Raw genomic sequence first — 6982 nt, 5'->3', positions numbered from 1 at the left:
CAAGAGCTATGATCATGGCTAAAGTGGCTGCTCTATTGGCTTCTCTCTAGATGTCTCCTGAAAATGAGCGGCTCCTACTGCAGACAACAGACCAGGTCTTGTTGCATGCTCCATTTTGGATACAGGAATGAAAGAGCGAGAGGAAGTGAATATTTCTATCCTATTGCTATGAGATGCTGAGTATCAGTTGTATGCTTCAAGGCTCTGTGGGGAACTCAAATGGCATTAATATGACCTTAATCTTGTCAGTTAGACCCAAGTTCGCAATTCAGCTCCAACTTCTGACTTCTTCCAACATGTCACTCTGTAACAGAAGTAAGTTATAAATTGCTGAGTTGTCAGTTAAAATCTCAGAAAACTGGACATTCTCTAGCTTTCTGGTGTTGCTGAGGACTAGGGAGAGCAAGAACATAGCCCCTTTCATATCCATGGAGATCAAAACTGTGGTGTGGAAGATGGCATGCAGCTGTGATTTTTCTTGAATCTAGAAGAGAACCAGAACACAGAGTACCTTAAAGTAATGGGAGGTGAAGAACTTGATGGAGATGAAGGGACATGCTCCCCTAGGTAAGCAAGGAGAAGGCCAGATGGGATCCTAAGTGCAATGGACACTTGGTTCTGAGAAATGAGACCATCCCAGACTAGAAAAAAAAAAAAAAACAAAAAACTGAACCTTGAATAATGACTAGCTTAGAAAGAAAAACTGCTAGGGCTACTAAACCTTGAATAAAGGCCAGACCAGATGGCCCTCCCTAGAGGACAGGATGAGCTTATTTTGAAATAAGAAACCTGGGGCAGGGAGGACTACTCTTGGAAGAAGCTATTAGCTGCCAGCTTGCAAAACTGTTTTTCATGTTATCTTTCTGCTGACTAGTCAATGTAAAGAAATGTGTGGTCTGATTTTTAGGTATAAAAACTCTGTGCTTTGTATGCTTGGGGTCGTCTCCTGCCTTGAAGGGGTGACCCCATCATGATCGGAATAAACTAATGCCTCTTACTTTTGCATCGAACCACTGTCTGTGATTCTCCTTGGGAGGGGAGTGTTCCGGAGTTCCTGCAGCCGGACTGCAGGTCTTACATGTGGTGCGTTGACCGGGAAACTGACGTGTCACTTCCCGGACTCTCACCAAACCGAACACGGAGGTCAGGCTGAAACAGGTCAGTCTATTTTATTTGTCAGATTTCTGCTGATTTCCGTTTTGTTCTGTTTCTGTATAGGCACCTGTCTGGACCTTCCTGGTTGTTTGATTAAGCCATTGCGGTTGATGGATGAGTCAGAATATCGCTTGGCTGGGAAACTGGAGGATGCTCCAGATTCTGTGTGCTGGGAGGTTGGATCTGAGACAGTCCTCCTCCTGTCTGATTTTCGTCGAGAACGACCGCCACCAGGCAGCCGTTCTGTCAGGGTACTGTGGTACTACCCGCATGGGCGTCCTTTTTTGATTACTTGCCTGATTCTTTTTGTTTCTGTTGTTGTTGCCTCTCTGACTTTTCTGGTGGACGATTTCATTATGGGACAGACGGTGACCACACCCTTATCCCTCACCCTTGACCATTTCTCAGAAGTGAGATGTAGGGCACATAACCTCTCAGTGGAAGTTAGAAAAAGAAAGTAGCAAACTTTCTGTTCCTCGAAGTGGCCTACCTTTCAGGTTGAATGGCCACCTTTCACCTTGATACAATCCTTGCTGTTAAGGCTAAGACCCTCCAAGCCCAGGGGGATCATCCTGATCAAGTACCTTATATTCTAACCTGGGAAGACATTGTTCTCCATCCACCCCCCTGGGTTTGCCCCTTTGTTCCTTCCACAGAGACTCCTTCAACAACTGTTTGTGCTGTTGAGGAAGAAAAGAAAGTGCTCACTTCTCCAGAAGCATATCTCCTCCTTTTTGACCTTCCCCCCCCCCCTTATCCACCAGCCATCTCCCCTACCAGTTCTCTGGCTGGTTCTCCTGCCAGACCTCCAACTGTTTCCCCTGTCAGTCCTCCGGAGGCTGTCAGTTCTCCCACGGGGCCTGTGGTGGGGCTTGCATGCAGTTTATCCAGTCTCCTTATAGGGCCTTCACCAGGAGCTGCCAGTCCTCAGTACCACCACAGACACTGCCAGAGGTCCCGCTGCAATCATCAACCGACCCTCAGAATGAAGGGAGCCCAGCAGATGGAACATGAAGCCGAAGAACAACCCAATCAGAGTCGGTAGCCCTCATATTACAATCTTATGGGTTACCTGATGGGGATGGGAATAAACCCCTCCAATACTGGCCTTTCTTCTCAGCTGATCTCTACAACTGGAAGGCCCACAGTCCCCCTTTTTCTGAGAATCCCCAAGCTTTAACTGATTTATTTGAATCTGTCCTTTTCTCTTACCAGGCAACTTGGGATGATTGTCAACAGCTTTTACAGACACTCCTGACTACCGAGGAAAGGGGACGGGTCCTTCTAGAAGCAAGAAAGAATGTCCTGGGGGCAGATGGGAGGCCTACAGTTCTCCCCGATGAGATTAATGATGGGTTTCCCCTCTCGCATCCTAACTGGGATTACAATACACCAGAAGGTAGGCAGTGCTTGAAGGTCTACCACCAGACTCTAATGGTGGGTCTCTGTGGGGCTGCTAAAAAACCCACCAATTTAACTAAGGTAAGAGAGGTGGTCCAGGGGCCGGAGGAATCTCCTGCAGCCTACTTAGAAGGGTTGATGGGAGCGTACCACCGGTTCACTCTCTATGACCCTACTTCAGATGAGCACAAGGCAAGAGTAGCTGTATCTTTTATAGATCAGTCAGCTAGGGATATTCGTAGGAAACTTCAAAAATTAGAAGGTCTGCAGGATAAGTCGTTGAAGGATCTAGTGCAAGTGGCAGAGAAAGTCTTCTATATTCGAGAGACAGAAGAAGAAAAAGAGGAAAGAAAGCAGAAAGAACAGGAGATGAGAGAGAGAGAAAGAGACAAGAGACAGGATAAAAAATTGACTAAGATTCTGGCCACTGTAGTACAGGAAAGTCGTAGTGAAAGGGAGAGAGTTCCTGGCAACTGTAAGGGCCCTTTGTCTAAGGACCAGTGTGCCTACTGCAAGGAAAAGGGACACTGGATCAGAGATTGCCCCAAAAGGAAGAAGAAGCAGCTGAATACTTGAGCCACAGGGACCCGGGTCCTGACCTTGAACAATGACAGCAATTAGGGAAGATGGGGTTTGATTCCCCTCCCTGAGCCCAGGGTAACCCTCAAGGTGGAGGGGAAGCCAGTCCATTTTCTAGTGGATCCTGGCGCTCAGCATTCAGTTCTGTTGCAAGACTCAGGGGCTAAGAAAAAGAAAAAATCATGGGTTCAAGGGGCCACTGGATGTAAACAATACTCGTAGACTACCCAAAGAACAGTGGACCTTGGAGTGGGCCGGGTATCCCACGTGTTCTTAGTCATGCCTGAATGCCCATACCCATTGCTGGGACGAGATATCCTGACCAAAATAGGAGCCCACATCTATTTTAAACCAGATGGCCCACAGGTTACAGACAACAGAGGGGATCCCATTCATGTGTTCACAATCCACTTGGAAGATGAATACCGGCTATTTGAAAACTTAAAAGATGGGGAATAAGACATTGACTGGTGGTCGAAAAAGTATCCTAAGGCCTGGGCTGAAACAGCTGGCTTGGGGAAAGCAAGAAAGCAACCGCCAGTCCAGATAGAGCTAAAACCTCAGGCAGCCCCAGTTGCAGTGCGGCAGTACCCAATGTCTAAGGAAGCCCGTGATGGGATTCGCCCTCATATACATCGACTCCTTGATCTAGGGGTTTTAAAAAAGATGTCAATCCACTTGGAATACTCCATTACTGCCAGTCCAAAAGCCTGGAAGCAACGATTATCAGCCTGTGCAGGACCTGAGGGAGGTTAATAAACAGGTCATGGACTTACATCCAACGGTCCCCAACCCGTATAACCTGCTGAGCTCCCTTCCCCCTGACAGAGTCTGGTATACTTTTCTAGACCTTAAAGACGCATTCTTTTGTCTTCAACTCAGCCCTCCCAGCCAAGACATTTTCACTTTTGAATGGAAAGATCCCAACTCCGGGGTCTCGGGCCAACTAACATGGACTCGACTTCCCCAAGGGTTTAAAAATTCTCCTACCATATTTGATGAAGCCCTGCACCGAGAGCTGGCACACCTCCAGGCCACAAATACTCAGGTAACTCTTCTCCAGTATGTGGATGACATCTTACTACCTGCAGATTGTCGAAAAACCTGTCTCGAAGCCACCAGCCGACTGTTACAAGAATTGGGCAAACTCAGCTATAGAGTGTCGGCGAAAAAGGCCCAGATATGTAGAAAACAGGTCAGTTACCTGGGATATATACTAAAAGAAGGAAAAAGATGGTTATCAGAGGCTAGAAAGGAAACTATGTTTCATATTCCCCCTCTACGAACTACTAAACAGTTGAGGGAATTTCTTGGTACAGCGGGATTTTGCCGATTATGGATTCCCAGGTTTGCTGAAATGGCAGCCCCTCTGTATGCCCTTACAAAGGACAATGACTCTTTTTCCTTGGGAAAAGATGAACAAGCTGCATTTGATAATATTAAACAGGCTTTAATGTCATCTCCAGCCTTGGGACTTTCTGATGTCACTAACCCTTTTCATCTCTATGTGGCCGAGAATTGGGGGATGGCTAAAGGGGTGCTAACTCAAAAGACTGGACCCTGGAAGGGTAGCTAAAAAGCTTGATCCAGTAGAGGCAGGATGGCCCACCTGCCTCTGAATCATAGCAGCAGTCACCGCATTGGTAAAGGATGCTGACAAGCTGACCTTGGGACAAGATCTTACTATGCCCCTCATGCCCTTGAGAGTGTTGTTAGACAGCCACCTGATTGCTGGCTCACAAATGCCCGCATGACTCATTACCAAACTTTGCTTTTAAATAACGACAGGATTACTTTTGCCCCGGCGATGGGGCTAAACCCTGCCACCCTGTTACCAGATCCAGAGATTCAGCCCCCAGAGCATGATTGCTTGCAGGTGTTGGCGGAAGAAGAGGGATGGCAAAAGGACTTAAAAGACCAGCCTCTGCTGGATGCAGAGGTGACATATTACACAGATGGGAGTAGCTTTTTGGAAAATGGAAAAAGAAAAGCGGGAGCAGCGGTGGTGGATGGACACAAGGTAATATGGGCCCAAGCGCTGCCAGAAGACACCTCTGCTCAACGGGCAGAACCAACTGCCTTAACTCAAGCATTAACTTTAGGGAAAGATAAAAAGATAAACATCTACACTGATAGCAGGTACACCTTTGCTATGGCCCATGTGTACGGGGCCATCTACTAACAGAGAGGCTTACTAACATCAGCCGGTAAAGAAATTAAAAATAAAAATGAAATCTTGGCCTTGCTCAATGCCTTACTACTGCCCACCAAGGTAAGCATAATTCACTGCCTGGGACATCAGAAGGGAAATTCCAAGGCAGCAAAAGGGAATAACATGGCTGATCAGGAGGCTAAAGCAGCTGCTGGAGGAAGTCCTGCTCCAAGAATATTAACCGCTGAGTTGCCAAGGAAGGAACGACTAAAATATTCAGAGGATGACCTGGAGAAAATACAGTAGGAACAGGGGACATTTGATGCTGATGTGAGAGCATAGGTTGACTCCAAAGGTAAGATCATTTTACCACGGGAAGATGCTAGGAGACTAATAGCGCAAATGCATCAATGGATTCATTTAGGGGCAAGGAAATTGACTGAAATTGTTCGCCGATCTCCTTACTGATTACTAAACCTCACTGCTCTGACCAAAAAAGTGGCTCAGGAATGTACACCCTGCCAGAGGGTAAACGTAAGGAAGAATTTCCAAAGCTTGGGAAAACAGCTAAGAGGAACTAGACCTAGAATGCACTGGAAAGTAGACTTTACCGAGATCAAGCCAGCCAGGTATGGAAATAAATATCTCTTAGTCTTTGTAGATACCTTCTCAGGATGGGTGGAAGCTTTTCCCACCAAGAAAGAGACTGCTCTGGTTGTAGCGAAGAAGATTTAGAAGACATTTTTTCCCAGTTTGCTATTCCAAAGGTAATCAGGTCAGACAATGGGCCGGCCTTCGTTGCTCAGGTAAGTCAGGAGGTGGCCAGATTTTGGGGGATTAATTGGAAATTACATTGTACTTATAGACCCCAAAGTTCAGGACAGGTAGAAAGAATGAATAGAACCCTAAAAGAGACCCTGACTAAATTGACCATGGAGACTGGCGGTGACTGGGTGGTGCTCCTACCTCTGGCTCTCTTTAGGGTCAGGAATACTCCTTCTTTGCTGAACCTTATACCTTTTGAACTATTGTATGAAGTTCCCGCTCCCTTAGCTCTCCTTGGAGACCCCCTTGACATAACCAGTAGTAACTCTGACTTGTTGTCCAGGTTAAAGGGACTGCAGCTTATTCAAAGAGAGATCTGGAGCAAGGTTGGCAGTACATATGCGCCAGGATCCTTAGAGGTGCCCCATCAGCTCCAAGTTGGAGACTTGGTTTATGTACAGCGACACCGTAGTCAGAATTTGGAACCCCAGTGGAAAGGTCCTCACTGTGTCTTGCTCACCACCCCAACGGCTGTAAAGGTAGAAGGCATCGCTGTTTGGATCCAGGCATCGAATGTCAAACCCGCTCCAAAGGACTCCACTTCTGACTGGAGAATCCAGCCCAGTGACAATCCCTTGAAACTTAAGCTTGTTAAAAATGCTAGCCGTGAGTAATATCCACAAATTGCTAGTGCTTCTGACTCTGTTAAATACTTGCTGGGGCTCCAGTCCGCACCAGCCCAAACTTCTGACTTGGGAAGTAACTAATCAGAGATATATTATAATTTGGTCTGTATCAAAGATAGCCCTACCCTTCACATGGTGGCCAGACTTGTACCCTGACCTCTGTAAAATAGTTTTGGGAGCACCTGCAAAGTGGGATTTGCAAAGCCACCTAGACCCCGACGTGGTTCCTGAGCACTCCGGACGT

The 6982-nt window shown here is 46.9% G+C and overlaps 1 pseudogene; it reads left to right on the top strand.

The window, feature by feature from the left end:
• Nucleotides 1-1511: 1511 nt before the first annotated feature.
• LOC129672666 (uncharacterized) lies at nt 1512-3594 on the top strand (annotated as a pseudogene).
• The last annotated feature ends 3388 nt before the right edge of the window (nt 3595-6982 follow it).

This window comes from Psammomys obesus, unplaced genomic scaffold (genome assembly GCF_907164565.1).
Source record: "Psammomys obesus unplaced genomic scaffold, mPsaObe1.curated_primary_1811, whole genome shotgun sequence".
Lineage (NCBI taxonomy): Eukaryota > Metazoa > Chordata > Mammalia > Rodentia > Muridae > Psammomys > Psammomys obesus.
The sequence above is the reverse complement of the archived record's forward strand: the minus strand, read 5'-3'. Positions and strand labels throughout refer to the sequence as shown.